We start from the raw sequence: 25,918 nt of genomic DNA, 5'->3' as shown, positions 1-25,918 counted from the left end.
AGCTGTACTGCCTTCCAAAAGGTAGCTGCAGTGAAAGTAATCTCTGAACAAAGCTGTGCTGTGGCCTGCTGCCTTACTAAGTACATAACTTTTGCTGCTATAAGAATTATCTGGACTTTATATGTCTGCTGGAAAGCTATCTTTCATACCTCAGAGACAAATACTGCTGAGAGGAAGTTTGGTTTTTGTTTTTGAATATCGGTATAAATTCATTGCTGAACCAGAGTGCAAGAACTCAAACAAGACAAACTGTATTTGGTTTTCTTTAGTACCTTTATTTTGTTTTGAAGCTGAATTTGTGAAATGCTGCAGATATTTGCCTTCGTGTTACACCTTTTTGGACCACCAAGGTCAGAATAAAATCCATTATTCTTTCTTGAAGAACCCTGTCTGAGGTGTAGTGACTTGAAGCCAGGACCAGTGGCGTACCAAGGGGGGGGCGGGGGGGGGGGGCGGTCCGCCCCGGGTACCAAGCCCTGAGGGGGTGCTCCCGGTCCGGTCCAGTTACCCCCCCCTGCGCCGGGTGTCGCGTCTGGAAACAGCCTGCAGCAAGATCGCGATGCCAGAGATCTTTGCCTGCTTCGACTGTTTCCTCCGCCACGGTCCTGCCCCTCCTCTGATGTCAGAGGAGGGGCGGGACCGCGGCGGAGGAAACAGCCGAAGCAGGCAAAGATCTCTGGCATCGCGCGATCTTGTTGCAGGCTGTTTCCCCAGGGCAGTAGCGTACCAAGGGGGGCGAGGGGGAGGTCCATCCCGGGTGCCGCCTTAGGGGGGGGTGCACAGCTGGCCCGGTCCCTATCGCGCTCCTACCCTCCCAGCGAAAGCAGCATCGGCGCCATTATCGAAAAAGGTAATGGCGCCAGGCCTTGGAGCACCAAGGCAGACCGCTTCTCCCCCCTCCCAGCCGAAACCCCGCTGACCATCCTATCTCTCTCCTCCCCCAAGTGAACCTTTCTGACCCTCCCAGCGAAAGCAGCAAACCTCCCTCCAGTAGCGTCGGCTTTATCCTCCCTCTGCCGCATCACTGATGACGTCATCAGTAACGCGGCAGAGGGAGGAGAAAGCCGCGAAGGAGGTTTGCTGCTCTCGCTGGGAAGGTCGGAAAGGTTCACGGGGGGGGGAGATAGGAGGGTCAGCGGGGGTTCGGCTGGGAGGGGGGAGAAGCGGACTGCCTCGGTGCTCCATTACCTTCTTCGGGCAGCAGCAGCGTTTACAATTCGCTGCTGTTGCCGGCTTCAGGCCTTGTTCTCTGCCGGGTCCTGCCTACTTCCAGTTTTCATGAAGACAGGACCCGACAGAGAGGAAGGCCTGAAGCGGGCAACATCAGTGAATTGTGAATGCTGCTGCTGCCCGATGAAGTTCAGGACATCAGGACATCGGGGAAGGAGCAGGGAGAAATCGGCTGCTGGCTTGGGGGTGAGGGTAGGGAAAGAATCGTGGAAGTGGAGAAATCGGCACGATGGCTTTGTGCAGGCTAGGGGGAGAGAGAAAGAAAGGAAAAAATAAAGAGGGGGGGGCCAGGGGGAGAGAGAAAGAAAGGCAGAAAGAAAGAGGGGGACCAAGGGGAGAGAAAGAAAGGCAGAAAGAAAGAGGGGGACCAAGGGGAGAGAAAGAAAGGCAGAAATAAAGAGGGGGTCAAGGGGGAGAGAAAGAAAGGCAGAAAGAAAGAGGAGGGCCAGGGGGAGAGAGAAAGAAAGGCAGAAAGAAAGAGGGGGACCAAGGGGAGAGAAAGAAAGGCAGAAATAAAGAGGGGGGTCAAGGGGGAGAGAAAGAAAGGCAGAAAGAAAGAGGGGGGCCAGGAGGAGAGAGAAAGAAAGGCAGAAATAAAGAGGGGAGCCAGGGGGAGAGAGAAAGAAGAAGGATCAGAAGAAGGACCAGAGACTCATGAAATCACCAGACAAAAAAGTAGGAAAAATGATTTTATTTTCAACTTAGTGATCAAAATGTGTCCGTTTTGAAAATTTATATCTGCTGTCTATATTTTGCACTATGGCCCCCTTTTACTAAACCGCAATAGAGTTTTTTAGCGCAGGGAGCCTATGAGCGTCGAGAGCAGCGTGGGGCATTCAGCGCAGCTCCCTACGCTAAAAACCGCTATCGCAGTTTAGTAAAAAGGGAGGGGGAATATTTGTCTATTTTTGTATAGTTGTTACTGAGGTGACATTGCATAAAGTCATCTGCCTTGACCTCTTTGAAAACCCGCGGAATATAAATGATAATTAACATTTTCTCTGCGTACAGCGTGCTTTGTGTTTTTAAAATTTTATTGTTGGTAGATCATTTTGACTTGGCCACAAAGGTAAGGGGGAGGGAGGGAGGGGAACTGCTGAAAGACATCTAATAATCCTTGCAGGCTTGACTGCAGGGAATTATTTTTGTAAAATCATGTTTTGTTATGTGACTGGCATTATCTAGACTTTAATTTCTATGAATGAATAGAATGAAAATGATATAAAATTACTTGCTTGTTTTTATGTGCATGCGCTGAAGGAAAGTGGAGAGAGAGTGGGCTGAGGATGCTGAAGGGAAATGGGGAAGAGAGTGGGGAGAAGACGCTGATTTATAAATTGACAATTGTACAGAATATTGTTTCTTTTTATACTTTAATATAAACAATTCAAGGCTTGTGTGGATGGAATCAGGTGGTTTGCGGGGATGGGGACCGAGCTTACGGGGATTAGTCCAATAAAATTGTATTTTTTTATATCTCATTATTTGTTTTATTTTTATTTGTTAATTTATAAAGTGGTGATTGTTATGTATCAGTTTTTTCAAATTTACATCTACTGTCTTTATATTTTGCACTGTATTAGAGGACATGTGTTACTGTTTTTTGTGGTGTTGCATTGTATCCAGGGTCTGGTTTCTTGGCGGATCAGTTTAACTTTTGTCTACATATTTCTATTTTTAGTTTGTGATTATTCCATTTTGGGCGAGGGTGTATCTCTGTTCTGTGTGTATGAAAAAGACATAGTTTTCAGTTGGCATTGACTACAGGACCAATTGACTGTGCGGGATCTGGCTTGTTTAGTTTTACAATGTATGTGTTGGTGTTCTAGTGCTCACTGCAGTGTTTAAGATGCAGCCTTTTCCTAGGTACACTCTTGTGGTGCGATATGTAGATTGGTACTAAAAATCATATTTTTCATATAGATGGGGGGGGTGTCAAAAAATGATGGGCCCTGGGTGCCACATACCCTAAGTACGCCACTGCCTGCAACTACTCCATATGTACTTCTAATGTCATGACAATTTAGACATAATTTATGTTTTGTTATGTTTGGAATAATGGTTACATATATGAGGTTCAATAAAAGAAAATTTTCACTGCCTGTTTCTATTCTGACCATTTATTCCATTTCATGGTTATTGCAAAAAAAAAAAAAAAAAAAATTTTTTACATGGGGGGGGGGGGGGTGTCAAAAAATGATGGGCCCCGGGTGCCACATACCCTAGGTACGCCACTGGCCAGGACTTACCTTGTGTTCTCCCAGGCCTAGGCAGTTTCCTAGGGCCAACCAAAAGTCCTGAATATACCCCTGGTCATAGGGGACATGCCAGAGCATAAGTTTTGTCATAGTTGAGCTCCGCTCTGAGGAGTGTTTGTGACAATATCGAGCAGCATTATGGGGTAAAGACCTGGAACAATTACTTATGCTTGCTAATACTTATGGGGAATTCAGGAGACACCTAAAAACATATCTGTTCCTGAAGTACTTAGGCAGTTGATTTGTACACTCTTTCCCTCAATAACTGATCTCTAGAGCCGCTATTCACTGGTTTTAACATGCTAGTTCTACTCAATTTGTAGCATTTTTAATCATTGTAAACCGCATAGAACTTCACGGTCCTGCGGTATATAAACTATTTATTATTAATATTATTAATTGCAATCCACAATGACTCAGATCTTTTTCTTGGGTGGTGGTGACTCATAACTTGCCCTAAACCAGACTAATACACAGAAGCTGGCATAGAATGGGTATAATACTGATGATCTCCAGGCCTTACTACTATTAATCATTTCTATAGCACTACTAGATATACGCATTCAAAATCAGGGAAAAAAAACCATCAGTGAGATGAAATCTAAGAATCCCTGAAATGAAAACTGTTACTATTGGTCACTTACATAATTTCAGTTCTTTGGCAGCAGAATCTTGGAGCGGAGATTTGAACACGAGCCCGCCATTGTGGTCTGATGAACTGAGATGTAGTTTTAAGGCAAATACATGGGTCACAGCCAGGAGGAAGCCCACCCCTGATCCAACCTGCACACACAGACAAAAATAAAACTATTGTTATGTATATTAGAAACTGTTCACCAGAGCCAGGAACTGTAGTGCTTTGAGCCCACTTTTGCACTGGTGCTCTCTCACCACAATAATCTGGAATCTCTCTCCTTCCCTCTTCCTGCTGTGATCCGGCATCTCCCCCTGTCTCTCAAATCTACCTCTCCAGCTGGACCAGGGGAGGCATTGGCTCAGGGCACTGATGATAAAGGGTGACAATATCCCTGTCTAGAATCAATCCCTCTAGACATAAGCATCAGCTCTGTGGGTGATTGGGTGCCCAAGCACCCCTAATATTTTTGGGACCTCATGTGACTAGGGCCAGTGTACGGTCTGGGCATCTTTTCCCTTTCTGTCCATTTTCCTCCCTTCCCCTTATCTTCTCAGTCTCCTTTCAAAATCAAAATCTTCTTTTTCAGAGGGGCCCCAGCGCAGCAGCTATTCTCACAAGCTGTCAGTGCCTCCTCAAAGCTTTCCCTCTGCCGCGATCTGCCTTCTTCTGACACAACTTCCTGTTTCCACCTGGGCAGATCACAGCAGAGGGAAAGCTTTGGAGCAGCACCAGCAGCCTGTGAGAATGGCTGCTGTGCCAGGGGCCCTCTGAAAAAAAAGATTTCAACTTTGAAAGGAGACCGGGAAAGGGAGGGGGAGGGATATGGACAAAAGGGGAAGAGATGCCTAGACCGCGGGGCCTCCTGGAACTGTTTTAAGTTAGCCCAGGAGTGTGGGTATGGAAGGGGAGGAATGAGAGTAGGGGGAAATGCAGACTGGGGCAGGAGGGCCAGAGAGAGAGAGATGCCAGACCATGGAAGAGGAGAGAGATGCTAGGCTGTGGGAAGGAGAGGAAAAAGATGCCAGACCATAGGAAGGGGGGAAGGGGAAGACAGAGATATCAGACCTCAGGAGAGGGAGGAGATTGTACACAGGGATGGAGGGGAAGGGGGAGGAGATGGTGCACAGCGATGGGTGTGAAAGGGAAGGGTGATAGAAGAAATTCTTCTTATGTATAGATAGGGAGAAGAAAGAGGGAGGAGATGGTACACATGGATAAATGGGAAGGGAAGGCAAAATATGGAAAGTAGACAGATTTTGAGAAGAAAACAGAAAAAATGGAAGAAAGTTGAATGTTAAAAGTTAATGCCAAAGATGGATGTAAATTTCCTTAGAAAACCAGGGATCAATTTATTATGAGAAGTCAGAAAAATAGTTCAGTGAATACAAATAGACTGACTCCAAGAATAGAATACTGTCTACAGAGAGTGGTCAAGTCATATATATTCCGCTCAGACAATTTCGTACCAAGGGGGGGGAGGTACGCCCCGCATGCATGCTCCAAGGGGGTGCACAGCTGGCCGGATCCGGAACCTCCCACGCTGCTTCAAACCGCACTTCAGCACGGTTGCCCTACTTAGAGCAGAGTCGGCAGCTGCGCTGAAGTGAAGAAGGTCTCACGATGACTGGGAAGAGGTAAGTGACGTCAGGGGGGGGCGACAACCGCAGTCATCTTGGGATCTTGCTGCAACTAACTGCGTCTGCCAGCCCAGCCCCCTCCGACGTCACTTACCTCTTCCATCAGAGTAGAAGCAGTCATCGTGGGATCTTTGGGATGGAGATAGAAAGGAGGTCAGGGTGGCATGAAAGGGTGTGGAGGGTGACAAAGGGGGGTCAGGGTGCATTGGAAACATGGTAAAGGGTGACAAAAGGGGGTTAGGGTGCTATGGAAACATGGTGAAGGGTGACAAAAGGGGATCAGGGAGCTATGAAAACATGGTGAAGGGTGACAAAGTGGGGTCAGGGTGCTATGGAAACATAGTGAAGGGTGACAAAAGGGGGTCAGGGTGCTATAGAAACATGATGAAGGGTGACAAAGGGGGGTCAGGGTGCTATGGAAACATAGTGAAGGGTGACAAAGGGGGTCAGGGTGATATGGATGCGTGGTGGAGGGAGAGAAAGGGGCAGATGTTGAAGGAATTGCAGGGAAAGAGACATAAGGGGGAACGATACTGCATGGAATTGGGTTGTAGGGAGCGAAAGGGGGCAGATGCTGATGGAAGTGTGGGGGAAAGAGAGAGAAGGGGCAGATGATGGAAGGAGGGGGGAAGAGAGAGAAGGAACAGATGATGGAAGTGGAGAGAAGGAGAGAGAAAAGGGCAGATGATGGAAGTGGGGGGAAAGAGAGAGAAGAGGGCAGATGATGGAATGAGGGGATAAATTAAAGGAGGGCACATGATGGGGAAAATGGATTGAGTTAGGGAAATACTGGAGGGGGTGAGGGAAAGAGGTGGCGAGCTGTAGGTAGACAGCAAAAAAGGAAATTGATGAGAGGGTAGTAAGAACGTAATCTAGATGGATGCAGAAAATAAATTGAAAAGGAAAATGAGGGAAGAAAGGGATTGCAGAAGAGAGGTGTGGGAGAGGGAAGGAGAGGAGAGAGAGATGCCAGACCAATGGGGGCGAAAGGAGAGATGGAAGGGGGAGGCATACAGTTTCTGGAAGGGGCATTTAAGGAGAGAAGATAGGGGCAGAGAGATAGCAGACAGTGGATGGAAGGAAGAGAGTAACAAGAAGATGAGGAAAGCAGAAACCAGAGAAGACAAAGGTAGAAAAAAAATTTTCTATTTATTTAGTGCTTTAGGAGACATGTGTCACTGTTTCTATGGTGTTGCACTGTATGCAGAGTCCAGCTTCTTGCTGGTTCAATTTAACCATTGTCTATGTATTTCTATTTTATCCCCCCTTTTACAAAACTGTGGAGCGTTTTTTAGCACCAGCCGTGGTGGTAGCAGCTCTGATGCCCAGAATTCTATGAGCGTCAAAGCTGTACATGTACTGTGGCTAAAATCCACACTACAGTTTTGTAAAAGGGGGAGGGATTAGTTTGTGATTACATATTCCATACTAGGCAAAGGTGTTTTCTGTGTTCTGTGTGTTCGAAAGACATGGTTTTCTGTTAGGATTGATCTGTACTAGTTTGGCTTGTTTAGTTTTACAATGGGTGTATTGATGTTGTACTGCTCACTGCATATGTAAAATGCTGCCTTTTCCTAGGTATTCATGTGTGATGTGTGGATTGTTACTAAAAATCATGTTTTTCGAACAGATGGGGGGGGGGTGCCAAAAAATGATGGGCCCCGGGTGTCACATATGCTAGGTACTCCACTGCGCTCAGAGATATGAAACTCCAAAAAAGGAAGGCTAAAAGCCACCTTTGTGAAAAAAGTTCACCTTCCAGTCATTGTGATGTTTACAACAGATCGCCGGACTCCGCCCCTATCAGTCATCGTTGTATCCTAGCTGTCTTTGCCGCCGCATAGCGGCGGCGCGGCGGACTCCGCCCCTATCAGGTTTGCAAATGCTATATTTCCCTGGACTCTTTGCGGCGCACTCTGCTCCTTAGTGCGCTCCTTCGTGCGCAAACTGAGGGCGCCAATCTTTTTTCAGTTTTGTTTTATTTTGTAATTTTAATTTTTTGCATTTTATCTTTTTTAAATATCTTAGTTAATTACTTCAACCTGACTTCAGAATCGATAATTACCTTTAATTCCATTAATACAAATATAAAAATGATTAACAGCTACAATATACCGGTTCATTGGGGCCACCGGCCTCCTCCAAAAAACTTTACCCTATCCAAACCAAAGACCTTAATAGAAATTCCTACCCTGCCAAAACCCTTCAATACTTCTTCAAATAGTTCGTCACCCTCAACAGTTATTAATGATAATAGAAATACAACTCTAAAAATAGGTCTAATAAATTCCAGATCAATCAAAAATAAATATCACCTCCTGAAAGACACGATCTTAACTCAAGGATTTCATATTTTTTGTATTATAGAAACTTGGTTATCAGAAGGAGAAGAGGCTTATTTATCGTATTGCTGCCCCCCAAATTATGATTTTCTCTGGAATCACCGCCACAATCGCAAGGGCGGTGGTTTAGCCATTATCTTTCGTAATGGTTTAATCGATCTCTGCGACCAATCATTAGGCAATTTTCTAATTGAATATTTACATGTAAAAATAAAAACTTATCCGAATCTTGAATTACTATTACTCTACGCTCCCCCTCCAATTGGACAAAACAACATAACATTATTACAAGATCTAATCTTTGACCACTGTACAACCTGTTTACATCCCTTAGTTATGGGAGATTTTAATATACATTTCGAAGAACAATCATCATCAATTACAAAGGACATGCTTACTTTTATACACATGATTAATCTTTCTCCAATTATCTATCAGCCAACTCATACGGCTAAACATACACTTGATATGATATTTACCTCTAGATCTTCTCCTTGTAAATATTCAGAACCTACAATATATCCTGTACCTTGGTCTGATCATTACCTTATATCTAGTAGTCTTACATTCCAACAAACCATACCTGATTTACTATCGACAAACCATAAAACAATTACTTATAGAGACTTTACCAAAATTGAACAATTAGATATAACAGCTTTTAATTCTACCTCTTCAACTTTCAACTCCTTCTCCTTTGAAGAACAAATTCAATTCTGGGAATCCACATTAAGAGACCTAGTTGACACTAAAGCTCCCTTAATATCTAAAACAATCTCAAGCCGCAAATCGCTAAATCCATGGTACACAGAAGAACTTACACTTCTAAAAAAACAGCAAAGATCACTAGAAAGAAAATGGAGAAATAACAAATCATTGATAAACTTACAACAATACAATGAACATGCAACTTTTTATAAACTAAAAATCAATCAAGCCAAAAACAAGTATTATAACAAAAAAATTATAGAAACAAAAAATCCAGCAGCTTTATATTCATTGGTAAAATCATTATCTCCTTTATTAAAAAAGAACACTACCCAAAAATGCATCCTTACAGCACAAGAAATTGCCGATTATTTTTCTACCAAACTTAATAAGGTTCGAGAGACTGTACAATCTAGTGTACTCAATCAACCTATAGACAATACCAATTCCTCTTTCATTCCGTTATCTAAATGCTCTAAATTTAAAATTCCTACATTAAATGATATTGAACTCAGCATACGCAAAATTAATCTAAAGGGAACTCGTGACGAAATTATACCACCATTCTATCTTAAAAAATATTTTAATTGTTTAGGTCCCTTCATTCTCTCATTAATACAAAACAGCTTTCTCACTGCATCACTTCCTCAGCCTTGGAAACAATCCATAATTACTCCTATTATAAAAGATCATAAAATTGCGCCTCATGAAATTTCTAATTATCGACCTATAACAAATATCCCTTTCATGGCAAAACTTGCAGAGAGTCTTGTTTTTGAACAAATATCAGACTTCGTGGAATCCACTAATGTTCTCCATCCTTACCAAACCGGGTTCAGAAAATTTCATAACACTGAATACACCATGATAGGTTTAATTAACAATATTCATTATTTCCTTGAGCACCATAGATCCGTAGTTCTAATTTCTTTAGACCTAACCGCCGCTTTTGATACCATTGATCACGACTTATTACTTAATCGACTAGAATCTATTGGAATCATAGATCAAGTTCTAGAATGGTTCACCTCCTTTTTGTCAAGTCGTTCTTCCTTTGTTAGATTTAACGATAGTACATCCAAGAGTTTCTCATTAGATTATGGTATCCCACAAGGCTCAATACTATCTCCTCTCCTTTTTAATATATTTCTTTCACCACTTCTAAACATAGCTCAATCTTTAGGTTTTACAGCTTTCGTCTATGCTGATGATATTCAGCTAATTCATCCATTGGATCCAGATAGCGATGATGATATCGCAGCCATTAACAATAAACTTGCAACAATAAAAAATTGGTTAAATACAAATAAACTATCATTAAATATTAATAAAACGAAATCGATGCTTTTTCCTTGGAAAAAAGATATAACATTAAGATCTCCAATCTCTATCAATAATATTGATTTAGAACAGGTCACTTCTATAAAAATACTAGGCGTTTTGATAGATGATAAGCTCACATACCACGACTATATTAACAATATCGTTAAATCATGTTTTTATAAACTTCGATTGATTCGCTCTCTTGCAAAATTCTTACAACCCTTGGAAGAATAAAGAATAACCTGATTGTCCAGATGAGTTGAAAGACATCTTTATTTGTTGCACCTTTTCTTATTGGACAATTCCACTTGTTTTTATCATTCTATCTTTTGTGGATTTGTTTCCCCTGTGTTTTGCGTCCCTTATAGTATAACACGATCACTTCGTTCAACTTCATTTAATCTTCTTTCCGTGCCTTCAATTAAAATTATAGAAACTAGAAGACACGACATGTTCTCAGTTATGGCCCCACATTCATGGAATCTTTTACCACAATACATTAGAGAACTAAAAGATCTAACACTGTTAAAAAAAACGTTAAAAACCTTTCTTTTTAAAGATGCGTATGGATCTTAGGACACTAAAACAATCGATTATTTTTCAACTGCAACCTGGAGTTTTCTTTTTTTTTTTTTTTTTTTTTAACAGCTATTATTACCCCTCTACTTGTTCTTCCCTTTTATGTTTTTTCTTCTCTTCTATCAAAAATTGTAACTATTCCCCTTCTTAACCACACATGTCTTGTAAGTCTTACCCACAAAATTATTTTAAAGTTATGTCTACACTCGGTTTGTTAAGTTTGTTAAATTTTAACTAACAACAAATTTGTTTTTATGTCAACATTAACATTTTATTTGTTTAATTTTAGTAATTTATGTTATTATTATTGTACATCGCCTAGTAATTTAAATAGGCGATTCATCAAGAATAAATAAACTTGAAACTCAAGGAGGGGAAGGATATAAAATACAGTACTTAGAAATACCCTAGGAAGTTGTGAATGAAGGTTCACAGTCACAGCACTAATTCTCAATCCTGGTTCTGACTAAGTTGGGAACAATAAAAGAGAAAGAGGAAACCATTGGGCCAAAGTAAATAAATGACAGTGGATTGAGAATTAGGAAGTCAAGACTCTCCTCTGTCACTTAGGCAAATCACTATCTCCCTGTGCCTTTTGGACCCAGTTAAAACCATATTTTTTTAAAACCTGGTTTTTCTTGCTAATAAATTACTTCTTGTTTAAATAGCACATTAAAAGAATGCAAGAAACGTCATACTGCACCAGAGCTGCCAAGCTACCCAGTTCCAACTGGGAGACTTTTTGGCCAGTCCTTGTTTTCGAACTTCCCAAAGCAGTCTCTGATTCTACCCATTGAAACCAGTACTGCAGATCCAATAGAGCAACAGAATGAGGTTGTCGGAAATCCAGAACTGGTTTATAATTTCCCTCCAGGAGCTGAGTAACTTGGTAGCTTTGCTGTATCAAATTGATGCTTGGTTGAGTTTGGCATCCTCCCCTGATGGGAGCCAGTCTGACAGAACCTAATGGAGAGATCTGTTCCCCAGTCTTCACTTTCAGCAGGAGAAACTCCATTTCTAAAACCTGCTTAGCTAATAACTGTTAATGAATCTGTCATACCAAGATGCATCTAAATCATTTTTAAAATTCAGCTATACTAATGGCCTGGGCTATATCTTATAACAACAAATTTGACAGCTTTATTATACATTCACTGGAAAAAATAGTTCCTTAAATCTTTCATACATCTGTTACTAGTTGATACCAGGTCTAAGGGACATTCCATAAAACTATCTGAAAGGTTAAAACCAATTAATGTTCCCTATTTACGAGACCAAACTTACTCAAGGTTTAAAAATCTTTGATTATTTCCCCTATTAGTCATCTCTTCTCCAAGCTCTTTAGGGGCAATGTTCCACCTCCTTTTACCATTTTTCCTTATAGCTTTTCTAGTTCTGCTATGGTATACATTTATGGACAGAAAATGATCAGAGTGGCACAGTTTTCAAGATGTGTTGCACCCTCTGGCATAGCCATGGGTGGGCCCAGGTCTACTCAGTGGCAGCACATCTAGGAGGTAGCTGGTAGGGGATCCCCAAGCTCCACCAGCTAAAAACTCCCCAAACCTTTAAAGAGCCAATCTTTGCCGATTCACATGAAGGCATTCCTCATCAATAAGTGTAGCCAGAAGTCCTCCTAGGGTCTCACAATCATATTTAAATTTATACTCAAGAAAAACTTCCTACATCGGCCTTCAGTCTCACTCACTGGGATGGTCCGTCTCACTCCTTACTACTATGAGGGATCACTGGAAAGTTCTCAGCCCAACCAACAAAGTTGGGGTAGCCTCCATCAAGGGCTATTAGTCCAGTGATTTTCCACTTTTTCGTTCCATTTTTTTTTTTCAATGGAACAGAAAAAAATGTAAATCACTGGACTAAGGTCCAGATTCTGCATAGGATTCCTGGGTGGGCGTCCTATACAGAATCAGGCATATACTAACCCCGATTCTGTAACCGACGTCCATATTACAGATGCCGGTTCCAGAATCAGGTTAGAGTAGACACGGCCGCTACATTTATCGCAGCAAGGGATCTCCCTGCCGCGATAGGTATAGCGGCCGCCTGTTCTCCCCCCCCCCCCAACGATCGCTGGCAGGAGGGTGCCCAACCCCTCCTGCCAGAGGATACCCCCCGACGCCACCGATCACCGGCAGGAGGGTGCCCAACCCCTCCTGCTGAGGATGCCCCCTAACTTCCCCCCCCCCCCACTAACCTTTAATAGTTGGCTGGCCGGACAGATCTTGCTACTGGCTGGCTGGCATGCCCGCCTCGTTGAAATGAGGCGGGCCTGCCCCCGATAAGCCTAATGCCTGATTGGCTCAGGTTCTAGGACCCTGGGCCAATCAGGCATTAGGCTTAGCGGGGATGGGCCAGAAAGGGGTGAGCCCACCTTATTTCGACACCTTCAATATAGGTGGCCTGCCTGGGGAGCATTTTTTTAAAAAAACATGATTCCCGATTGGCTGATTAGACAGCTGTAGGATGCCTACAGCTGCCTAAAATTGGGACGCACTTTGCAGAATCTGGGCCTAAATTTATAGCCCTCGATGGAGACTGCCCCAACTTTGTTGGCTGGGCTGAGAACTTATCAGCAGCCTCTCGTACTACTACTTCTTCTCATTTCTATAGTGCTACTAGATATACGCAGTGCTGCACATCAAAACATACTCGTAGAAGAGACAGTCTCTTTGGGATGGGCCACCCCTGGCATCTCTGCACTCTGGTCCAGCATATCAAAGAGGGAATTCCTTAAGCTGTTTGGTTGAATTAAATTTTACTGAAAGCTGATATATTCTGGAAAACAAATTGTTTTGATTAGACTGAATATCACTAAAAATTCGCTGAATAATCACGTTTTTCACTAAAATTATGATGGACTAAAGATGAAATTATGTTTAAAGGCTTTGCTGTAAGGCACTAAAGTTATAGTTCCTTCTATTGGTTTTAGAAGTATCTCCCTGCAATTTCATCAAGTTTCCCCTAGTTTTTGTAATTTTTGATGGAGTATTGATTCACTTTTGCCAGTTCCATACCACACAGGATTTTGTAGACCTCAATCTATGATTAGAACATTCATTTACCAAATTTTGTGCTGCTTTTAAAACTCATTTCTTCGAAAAAGTATTTATTCTCGTACCCTTCTAATAGTGGAAGTACCAGGGCCAGATTAATCAATAGGCCCAATAGGCACATGCCTAGGGCCCAAAACAGTGAGGGGGGGCCCGCTGAAGGAGGACGACTCACCTTGCCATTTTTCTAAACCGCAACGGCCCCCTCCTGGCATCAACGGCAACGGGCCCTCCCCTACAGCAACAGCAATGTCCCCCCACAGCAACGGCAATGGACGCCCCCCCCCCCCCAGCAACGGCAACGTGGCCAGATCTGTTACAGGAAGGTCCCACGATTTCTGCTTCTGTCGGTCCATCCCCCTCCGACGTCACTTCTTCCGGAGCAAGTAAGTGACATTGGAGGGGGATGGACCAGCAGAAGCAGTCATCGCGGGACCTTCCTGTAACAGATCCGGCTGTGTTGCTGTTGCTGCAGGGGGGGGGGCATTGCTGTTTCTGTGGGGGGAGACCATTGCCGTTACTGCAGGGGGGGTAACCCATTGCCGTCAGCTGTTCTAATGCTGCTTTCGGGCAAAGGAGCTCAGCAGGCAGAGCTGGCAGCGGCAATATTTGGAGGGGGAGAGAGAAAGGAGTATGGAAGGGTGGTGGAGGAAGAGAAAGGGGGCAGGGTGGTATGGAAGGGTGGTGGAAGGAGAGAAATGGGCTGATGGAATTGGTGTGCAGGGGAAGGGGAGAGATATAAGGGGAAGAATACTGGATGGAATTGGGTTAAAGGGAAAGAAAGGGGGCAGATGCTGATGGAATTGGGGATGCAAATAAAGGGGAGAGAGACATAAGGCAGAAGGATCCTGGATGGAATTGGGTTGGAGGGAGAGAAAGGGGGCAGATGCTGATGGAAGTGGGAGGAGAGGAGAGAGTGAAATGCCCGACCACAGGGGTGTGGGAGAGGGAAGGAGAGGAGAGAGATGCCAGACCATTGGAGGAGGGAAGGGAAGGTGATGGATGCCATACCAATTGGGGGTGAAGAAGAGATGGAAGGGAGAGGCAGACAATTTCTGGGAGCACCTTGAATTAACCTGATTTGAATCTCCTTATTTTATGCCAATCTTCTTTTGTTTCATGTTGGATTCTTTGGTGGACTGCTTGCCTTGTTGTTTTGTTGCAAGTTAACATACATGGAGTGGAACGTAATAGAGGAGTTACAGATTTGGTTGTTTATACATATGGGTTACAGTTGGTTGACGTAGAGTGAGGCAGTTGAAAGGCGTTGTAAACTTGGTTATTAATGTAGACATATTTCGGATAGTATTACTGCTTTACAATGTATTTGAACACTTTAATATATAATAATAATAACAGCTTATATACCGCAATACCGTGAAGTTCTATGCAGTTTACAAAGATTAAGCAAAGGTACAAATTGATTGACTTTAAGAGGGGAGGAAGAAAGAGGGTTAATAGGACAGGAAATAATTTTTGAGGAGGAAAGGGTTCAGAGTTAAAGTCCTGGGTAAGTAGGTGGGAAGGGAAGGAAGAGGGATTTGTTCAGAGATGTTTGGGGGTTGCATAGAAGAAAAACTGTGCACTGGTATGCTAATCTTTGTTTGTTTTGAATTTAAAAAAAAAGAAATACAAGTGGAAATAAAGAAGTAAATAAGAAAACAGATAAATGGGGGCGGGACATGGGCGGAGTAGGGGTAGGGGCATGGGTGGGGTTGGGCAGGGCAGGGCCAATTGGGCCAGTGTACTTGGGTGCCTAGGGGCCCTCAAAGAATTAATCCTTCCCTGGGAAGTACTCGAGAGTTTGGCCTTGCAGCAGCTGGTTTTAAATGTATACTGTATGTCTCTTATACAATTGTATGTCTCTGTCCTATTTTTAATGGAGTTCAATTTCTGTTTTTGATTATAAACCATCTTGATTTGTGCTGCAGCAAAAAAGCGGAATATCAAGATTAATAAATGATAAACAAATGCATCATTGCAGTAACTGTTCTCTGCTCTCGGTTCACAACCTACTCTCCTCTTCCCTACAGGATTCTTGGAATGAAGGAACTAGAGCAGAACGGCCTTGCTATTCTGGAGTCTGAAAATAAGTGTCAGAATTGTGTTCCAGGCTGTTCCCCCCCCTAAATTAAGCCCTGGTATAAATATATTTGTAGCTGTAATTTTTGAATTTAATAATACTTTAAAGTCATGTCTCATATTGTTTTTATGTCTTTTTATTATGTATTGTACTTTGTAATCCACCTAGGTTTTTAGGCAGTGTATACATTTTTTTAATAAAATTGAATCTGTGTTGAAACTGATAAACTCTTGGATGCAGAATTTTAAACTTAAGCTTAACCCTGATAAGACAAAGTTTTACCACATAAGATAACTCATGAACCTTCAATTAGTATAAATTCTTCTTTATATATAATTGAACCTACAATTAAAGTACTTGGAGTTGTTTTGGATCAGCATCTGATTATGAGGAAACAAACAGATGCTGTGGTACTCAAGAGTTATTACACGCTTTGGAAATTGCGCACCATTAGACCCTTTTTTGAATTTTCGGCCTTTAAACTCTTGGTACAGTCTTTGTTATTGAGTCTTTTGGATTATTGTAATGTTGTATATTTAACAATTCCCAAGAAAGATATGGCTAGACTTATTCTGATCCAGAACACAGCAGTTAGAATGATCTATGGTCTCAAAAAATACGATCATGTATCTCCATTTTACTGTGAGTTGCACTGGCTGCCAATGGAGGCGTGCGTTCTGTTTAAGTTAGGCTGCTTTTGTTATAAGGTAAACTGTTTAGAATCCTAATGGAGTTTAGCGATATATAAGAAATAAATTACATTACATTACATAAGGCTATATTTAGAACTGCCCCAGTTTACATGGCTATAGCATCACATAAATATAGTAGGAAACCTCATGCCTTGTTCATTTCTCCATCAGTACAAGGCTGTAAAAGTAAGAGATTTCATGATCATACCTTGGCATTCTAGGCAGCCTCACATGATAAAGAATTTTGATTATTATTGCTTGGAGCCCATTCATATAAATACTTCAGAATTCAATTGAAAAAATAACTTTTTTTTCTAAATGTCTGATCAATTAATTTTCCTTCAGTCATCCTTAACTTGTTCTTATTTTTAATCTTTTGTAAACTGCGTAGACCTCATGGTTACGCGGTTAAGTAGTACGATGTTATGTTTTGTTTATATAGTCAGAAACTAGAATTTGCCATTGGTCAAACCACCCATGCTTCATCTGAGAGCTTTTTTAAATTTTTCTCAGCAGAAATTCTGGAAAATCAACCAACTTAATAATAATAATAATTTATTGTTTATATACCTCCAAAGCCAAGGTAGTTCAAGGCGGTTTACAATAAAGAAGAGCTGGACATACAGCGAAAAAAACAATGAAATCTTTGAGTACATGAATGTTTGTACAGAATAAGGAAACATTGTAGGGACGGGTTTACAATAAGAGTAAGTTGAGGCGATTTACAATAGGAAGAGCAGGTCGTACGTACAGTGTGGGGTAAGCAGTGAAGGCTTTGGGAATTCTTGGTCAATAGGAAGTAGATCGGGGCGATTTACAAAGAAGGGTAGGTTATACAGTGTGGGATAGGCAGTGAAGGCTTTAGGAATTCTTGGTCACAAATCGGTTGAACAGGTTGTTTTTAATTAGTTTTCTGAAGTTGAGGTAGGATGAGGAGTGCATGATGGTGATGCTTAGCCAGTCGTTCTGTAGACTTGCTTGGAAGGCAAGCGTTCTGTCAAGGAATCTTTTGTATCGGCAGGTTTTTATTGTAGGGTGGCTGAACATGCGTATTCTGCGTGTAGGCCTGGTGGAACAGTCTAGTTTGAAGTGGGAGACTTAGAATAAATGAAACACTGTAAATTTAGGTAGATAAGACTAAGGACTCCTTTTACAAAGGTGCGCTATGCGTTTTAGCACACGCTAACCACACGCTAAATGCTAACGCATGCATGTTAGTCTATGGATGCGTTAGCGGTTAGTCCGCACTAAAACGCATAGCGCACCTTAGTAAAACAGGGGGGTTTATCTTTTGAGTATCACTACTTAATAGGGTAGAGGAATAGACTAACGGTCAGTGTAGTGGGCTGAAAACCTGTGGAACTGGGTTCAATTCCTACTGCTGCTCCTTGTCACCCTGGGCAAATCATTTAACCCTCCCTTGCTCCAGCTACAAAAAAAGTAGATTCTGAGGGGGAGATTCTTAAAAGCTTGCCATTGTTGTAGCCAGTTCTACTTGCAAGGCGGTTCAGCTTCCGATGATCAAAAGGGGTTCGGGGGGATGGGGATCTTCTACCAATCCCGGTAGCAGCCACCGAGAGCCCTAAGCAAATGCGTTACAAGGAGCTCATTAGTATTAAAATGAGCACTCCTTGTAATGCACAGAACGAAACGCCCACCTCTTACCGGGCACAATTTTCCAGCAGGTCTGAAGCTTGTCAGTAGCTGTTTGTGCATCTGTTGTGTGAATGCATGTCAAGTTTCAAGTTTCAAGTTTAATACAGATTTGATTAATCGCTTTATCTAAATTCAAAGCGATGTACATAATGATAAAATTACAATATAAAAGCAAAATCACAATAAATAAAACTTAACAAGGATAATGACAAATTTGACAAAAACTAGAAACAAAGGGAAAGGATGGGGAAGAAGTTACAATTTAAATAAAGGTTGAAGAAACATGTAGGGAGGGCACATAAGGAGAGGGTAAAAATAATAATAATAATAATAAAATAAAATATAAAAGTGTCCCACACCTATGGTCAGAATGCAGCAGTTAGGCGCAGGACATACTCGCACAACTGCTTCCATATCAGGGCTGAAACCCTCCCTGGAGATCCTATGATTGGGCACTGCACTGAGGAGCTGTTCCTACCGCTTAGCTCGTATGCGCAGGCGCCAGACACAGTTCCTTCCCCTCTTATCAGGCTACTCGGCATAAATAGCTATTTCTGCTGAACATGTCCCGGAAAACCAAAATCACTCCCAACTCGGTAATTTTTTACCGGGTTGCTGGAGCTTTGTGCATCCTGCCCTGAGTCCACTAAGGACAGAGAAAGTACCTGCATATAACAAATGTACGGTTGTGCAAAACATGTCGGGTCATCTGCTCCCGGGTCATTTCAGCTAATAGAGATAAGTAGCTTTGAAATACAAAATGAATATTTAAATTTAACTTAAAGTTTTTATACGAAAGTCAATATTTATACAGACAAAGATTGTTTACGGAGATAAAGTTTATTCACTGGCCGATGACGAAAGCCCACGTAATGCTTCCCGCTGTAAGTTTTAAATAGGCAGTGGAGTGGTGGGGCTGAGGCTGTGTAAAAAATTAACTACACATTCGGACTTTTTGTGAATTGAAAACTTATGGTCCAGATTTCAATTTGGATGAAAGGGTTTTACATCATTAGTTGAGAGCTATAATAAATGTAAACCACTTTGATTGTACCACAGAAAGGAGCTATGTCAGATTATCTATGACCCCTGTGCTTGATGTGAATTTCTTATGTCTGAAGTTGAAAAAAAAACCAAACCCCGTAGATAAAGAAGCAATGGTGAAGCCGCACTTACCACGAGTATCCTGAGTGATGAGCAGCAGGGTGAACATCATAAGAGCAGTGCTGGACTTCATCCTGGCTGTGAGCTCACTCTTTAGTTCAGCCTTTTGTCTGATTCTGTTGGGGCACAACAATCTATTATTTATTTGCTCAAAACAGGGAAGTGTGCTTTTAGAGGATGAGTTGGAAAAATGACGCTGCCTTTCTTTCGGAGCAAGATTTATCTCTTCATGGCTCTGGGTGGCATTGCACAGAATGGAAACTCTGAGCCTGGAATGATATTGGTACAGATGTATCCTCTTCTTGATTCTTCTAAATCAGTGGTCTCAAACTCGCAGCCCAGGGCCCACATGCAACCCGCCAGGTACTATTTTGAAGCCCTCGGTATGTTTATCATAATCGCAAAAGTAAAATAAAACAGTTTCTTGATCATATGTCTCTTTAGCTATAAATTACAATAATATTATTAAGACTTAGCCACAAGGAAAGATTTATAAACTATAAAAAGTTTTACCTCATGCAAAATAGTCATTTTGTTAATAAGACATTAACTATTTTTTCGGCGGCCCTTCAAGTACCTACAAATTCAAAATGTGGCCCTGCAAAGGGTTTGAGTTTCAGACCACTGGTCTAAATGAATCCAGTTACCATTCTCCAGGGGAACCGTATCCAGATATAAAGAGGAATGTCTTGTGACAATCAAAGTGATATTTTCAAATCAAGTACCACTACAAAGGATAAGGCAGGTATGGGTAAGAATTAGAAGCTTTTTACTGTAACTTTTGGCTAGTGTTTTCAGTACAGAAGACTTTTCTCGCAGGATAGAGGAGGGAACACAAGACAAAACTACTACTACTACTTATCATTTCTTTATTACTAATAGACATATGCAGTGCTATACAATAACAACAAAAGGAGGAATGGAGGGAAACAATCAAAACAAAAAATACAAATTATTCCATTATAGCACCACCATGCAACAAGTGCCAGAGCAAAGTAATATTTAATGTTTAAGCGGAAAAAAAGCTTCAGACTAACAGAGAGGTGTACCCACACTCTTCCACCCAAGTATCATAGGCAGAAAAACTTTCGCAAAAACTAGATACTGATAGGTGGGAGCATGAAAATAGCCAGAGATATAACACAATGTGGAAAACCCACTAGTTAGAAAAAAAGGCAGGCTGACGATCGTTTTGTGGCAAAGAGCCACTGCTTCAGGGCCTTGACACCAAAGCTCCAGGCAGGGCTGGATTTAGATGAAAAGAGGCCCTAGGCTATTCCACTTATGAGGCCCTTTCACCTCCCATTTTTAAGTTTGTAAATTACATGAGAGATAATAAAATACATCATTACTGTGATATATATCAATATGTTAAATGAAACATGTTGTTATTGGTACTAACCTTTATAAAAAATGTGACACGGATAATAAATAAAAAAAAGTCGAACACTTATTTGGACATTTATTCTCAGCACCATATATAATACTTGTAACAATAACTAATCAAACATAACATACAACATTGCTCCTTCCTATGTCCATAGTGCCCCCAGTGCGTCCTTCCTAACCTCACCCCCCCTCCGATGCTCGCCTGCCTCCCATCCCCCTTCCATTGAACAACCCCCCCATGCCATCCTGCCTGCCTGCCTTCCATTAACCCCCACCCCCCTCCAATGCCAGTCTGGGCCGCCCTGTCCTGACGGATCCACGTTTTGCCTCTCTCCCCGCGGGGCTGGGCTTTGCCCAGCTGTTTCCGGACTGATGTCTTTCCCTCCCCGATCCTCCTCCCAGGACGAGAAAAAGAAAGGGAGAAGCGCTTGCGGTCAGAGCCGGTTCTGATCCTGAAGCGTAGAATTTCTCCTTATTTTCGGTTCAGTGTTTTAGTGTTCACTGTTTTTAGAATAGTGTAATTTTAATTTTGCTAACAATTTGAATGTAGGCCCCTCTTGATCTTGAGGCCCTAGGCTGAAGCCAAGTTAGCCTATAGGAAAATCCGGCCTTGGCTCCAGGCAATCGGTTCGCAGATCCCAATTGGTTGTAAGCAGTAAGGGTTGTAAGGGTGCTGAGGCTGTAGCTTTAACCACTGCGCCACACTCTCCCCCCAAGGAGAAGATGGTGGTCTACTGTGTCACAAGCAGCGGATATATCAAGAAGGATGAGGATAGAATAGAGAAAGGAAAATTATTAACACCAGAGGTCATAATTTGAGGCTGAAGGGTGGTAGACTCAAGAGTAATGTTAGGAAATTCTTCTTTATGGAAAGGGTGGTTGATGCATGGAATACACTCCCGAGGGAGATGGTGGAGAGGAAAATGGTGACAGAGTTCAAACAAGCGTGGGATGAACACAGAGGATCTCTAATCAGAAAATAATGGGTATATATTGAAAGAACTAAGGTAGTATTGGGCAGACTTGCACGGTCTGTGTCCTGTATATGGACATTCACTTGAGGATGGGCTGGGGAGGGCTTCAATGGCTGGGATGATCAAGATGGGCTGGAGTGAACTTTGGCAGAGACTCCAGTAGATAGAACCTAAGCACACTATCGGGCAGGGCTCTGAATTTCTGGCCCAGAAATATCTAAGAAAAAGGACCATTTAAATTAAATGATTAGTCTATGGAGCACCTATGGTTGGGCAGACTGGATGGACTATCAGGTCTTTATCTGCCGTCATTTACTATGTATGTTACTATGATCTGGCCATGAACAGGTCACTGGAGACTTTAGCAAGGGCAATTTCCATAGGGGGTGAAAGCCTCATTGGAGTGGGTCAAGAATAGCTAGGAATGACAGAAAGTCAAGGTAACAGTGGTGAACAGCACATTCAAATAGCTTGGATAAGCAGAAGAGGAGGGAGATGGGGCGATAGTTGGGAAGACAAGTAGGGTCCAGTGAAGGTTTTTTTGAGGAATAGTGTAAATACAGCGTGTTTGAAGACATCAATCCAATCAGGGACAGTTGCGATAGAAAGTGATAGATTGAGAATGTGACAGATGGAAGGGATGACAGTAGGAGTGATAGTGCTGAGTAAATGGGTGGGAATCAGATCAGAGGAGCAGGTAGTGAGTTTGGAGGAGGAAAGAAAATGTGCAGTTTCCTCTTCAGTGATTTCAAGAAAGGAAGAAAAGGTGGTACAGGCCAAAGGAGGGTTGACAGAGTGGGCTGGGGGAAAGGAGAGGTGGAGGTGGTTTGGTTGGGAACTCAAGATTAATCTTGTGAACCTTGTCATAGAAGTACTCAGCCATAATCAGGGGTGATGGAAGGGATGGAGGTAAGGGTATTTTAAGTAGAGCTCAGTAAGGCAAAGAGACAGCAAGGGTTGGCGCTGAGAGAATCAAATGGATATTGCAGTCTTGTTTGGCAAGTGAAAGAGCAGACAGGAAGGTGGTCAAGAGGAATCTGAAATGTATGAAGTCAGCATGCGTGTGGGATTTGAGTCAAAGACATTCAGCAGACCTGGCACAAGAATGTAAGTAGTGGATATTGAGAAAGGAGGAGGGGGTAAAGAGGAATCACTTTAGAGTTCCAGTAAACAAAACCTTACAACAAATGAACAGACCTACAAAAAAAAAAAACAACCCCTGTCACAATAAATCCAAATAAATATATAATAGAAATACTGTAGAAATTGAAATTCAAGATATGGGATTGGGGGGGGGATGTTTTTGAATTATTTTTATGATTGATTGAAAATGCAATTTTAATTATATATATTTGTAACTTTTAGTGCATTGTTTTTGAATGAAAAATCAATAAAGAATTAAAAAAAAGAGATACATATTTCCCAAAGTTGATATAGTCCAATTAATAAATTCAGAACAAAATCATTTCTCTGTTAGCTGAGCATTGCTTTCATCTTAGTATCTCGTCTATGCTTTTCTTTGTTTGTTTGTTTTCCCAGGGTGTCCTGTCCTTTTGACATTTCTTCTCTCTATATGTCCACCATCCATCTTGAGGAGGTCCAAGGTGAAAGGAGAGGTCTGAGGTAGACACAATTTGGCTGAGTGCACCGGCTCCTCAGCGTGTTTAGTGAGCCTTATATGAGTGCCCTCTAATGAAGGCATTTTGATTACGCCGAAACTTGGATCCCAGTTGGGACTATATTTAGGAATGAAGACTAATTTCATGAATAAAGATCTTCCCATTGGTTGAATAGATGTCTACCTTGCTTTTTATTAGACTGTCTGGATTTTAAGGCAAGGTGTTCTTCTTCTTTTTGCCCACCATCCATCTTGCCCATGTATACCTATCCTTCCTGTCCAGTGTTTCCCCTATGTGTCCCTGTCTCTATCCTCCCATTGTGTTCAACTTCTGTCCTCTTACTATTCTCCCTCCATATTCATCATTCTCCCTCTGTGTCCCTATTCCCTCCCCTTACTACTACTATAACTACTAATAATTATTTCTAGAGTGCTATCATATGTACAAAGTTATGAAGGAGACAGTCCCTGCTAGAATGTCCAGTATCTCTTCTCTGTGTTCCTATGCCTTCTCATATCCAAATTCTTCACTTCCTCCTGGCCCATAGGGTGGGGGTTCCCATGGGCCAGCATCTCTCTCATACTTCCTCTTGTGATCCATCATCTCTCTTCCTCTCTCCCCTGATCAATTCAGTCCATCTATCTCTTCCCCTCTCTCTCTCGCTTCCCTCTCCTTCCCCTCACTGCCCTATTCAACACCTGCTCCCTCATTTCCCCCTTCCCTTTGTTCCTAGTCTGCCTCTCTTCCCCCTCCCTAGGTTCAGCACTTCTTCCTCTCTTTTCACCTTCCCTTGGTGTCTCTTGCTTTCATTCCTCTGCTTCCTATCACCTTCTTACAGGCAAGGCATCTCTCCATCTCCATCTCTCCTTATAGGTAAGGCATCTGCCCACCCCTGCATGGGTCCAACATTAGCCCTGCTCCCCCCCCCCCAAGTAGGTCCTTATTTTTCCATCACTCCTGCCCTCCCCCACATGGGTCCTCATCTCTCAATTACCCTTGCCCCCTTTGCAGGTCCTCATCTCTCCATTATTTCTGCCTCCCCACCCAGATCTGGCATCTTTCCATCACCCCTACCCACCCACCCATGGGTACTCACTCTTTCATTATCCCTATTTCCTGTACAGGTCCTCATCTGTCCATTACCTCTGCCACCTTCCCCATCTAGGTTTGGCATTTCTCCAGCACAACCCTTCTGCATGTTTGTCCCTGGTATAGGCGGCTATGAAAACAGGCTGCCTCTGGTCCGGCCCTGTCAGGGCCTTTACTGTGCCGCAATCAAACTCTCTGAGGCAACATCTTGTGAGCTGTCCCCGGAACAGGAAATGCCCTGGTGAGACTGGCCTGCAGACAGCCTGTTTTCACAGTTGTCTCTGGAGAGGAGGGGAGGTGCAGAGGGAAGGGAGGGATGTTGGATTTGGAGGGGAAAGGGTTCAGGTGCAGACAGCCCCTACCACTGAGCAGCCCTGGGCATTTTGCCAGGCTTGCTCAATGGTAGCCACGCCCCTGTATCCACGCTAATTGTGAGCATTGTTAATGTATAATTGCAGAGGACATGTTGGGCACACTCCTAATAATTAGCGCACAACCTTTGCACGTAAAGCTCGTTAATTTTTGGTGTTAAGGTGCTTTAACTGCAAAAACATAGCACACTTTTGTATAAGGGATTGGGACTTGTATACTGCCTTTTTGTAGTTATACAACCACACTCAAAGCAGTTTACACACAGGTACTTCAAGCATTTTTCTTATCTGTCCTGGTGGGTTCACAATCTATCTTATGTACCTGGGGCAGTGGAAGATTAAGTGACTTGTCCAGGGTCACAAGGAGCAACATAGGATTTGAACCCACAACCTCAGGGTGCTGAGGCTGTAGCTCTAACCACTACCGTACTCCTCGCTCTGGACCCTAACGGCATTAAACTCATTCCCCAAAGAATTCAGAGTCTCTTATGTCTGTGTCAGAACTAACATGAAGGAACTGCAGTTTTCAGAGTGCTTTCGAAATACCCTGCCATCATCAAAATTTTGATGTTGCTGATGTAGTATTACAATTTCCTTCATGTTGGTTATAAAAAGGGTTGGCATAATGTGCTGCATGCCAGGCATCTATTCTGCAAGTGGTTCTGCTCTTTTTTGTAAGTGTACATGTGGAAGAAACGCTGAATCAACACAATGTTACATAATGTAGGCATTATTTTCAGATCTTTCCGTTGGTATTGTAATGGAGTGTCCATGTGGGGCCTAATGTATCTTAAAAATTAACATGCTTAGCTAAAGCTGTGAATTTGGATGTGTATGTGGTGAAGAAAGGTTTGCCGTTTGGTTAGTTAATTGTATGAGGCGTTCTCTTCCCCCTGGACCGCGACAAAGGTAGCAAGCACAGCGGAGTGGGGTCAGTTGTAAACATGCAGATTCTGTAAAAGTCTCCTTTTCCCAGTCAGAATTCTAATTAATCTTTAAGGAAAATATTGATGTTCGCAAAGGCACTCCTTACTTAACCATGCTCTACATTTTGAATTTACTTAAATCGTGTCATTTTTGGTGTGCTGATTCTCTT

General features: G+C 42.4%; 1 long non-coding RNA gene across 1 annotated transcript in view; it reads right to left on the bottom strand.

Moving 5' to 3' along the window:
- The window catches only part of LOC117357173, a 38,179-nt gene extending 18,703 nt beyond the window's left edge, over window positions 1-19,476 (bottom strand). The window contains exons 1-2 of the long non-coding RNA XR_004538777.1: window positions 19,393-19,476; window positions 4,133-4,271 (exon numbers count right to left, since the gene is read on the bottom strand). This is a non-coding gene — a long non-coding RNA (uncharacterized LOC117357173). The remainder of the gene's footprint in view (window positions 1-4,132; window positions 4,272-19,392) is intronic.
- Window positions 19,477-25,918: the final 6,442 nt, after the last annotated feature.

This window comes from Geotrypetes seraphini, chromosome 1 (assembly GCF_902459505.1).
Source record: "Geotrypetes seraphini chromosome 1, aGeoSer1.1, whole genome shotgun sequence".
NCBI lineage: Eukaryota > Metazoa > Chordata > Amphibia > Gymnophiona > Dermophiidae > Geotrypetes > Geotrypetes seraphini.
This window is presented reverse-complemented; position numbering and strand designations above follow the sequence as displayed.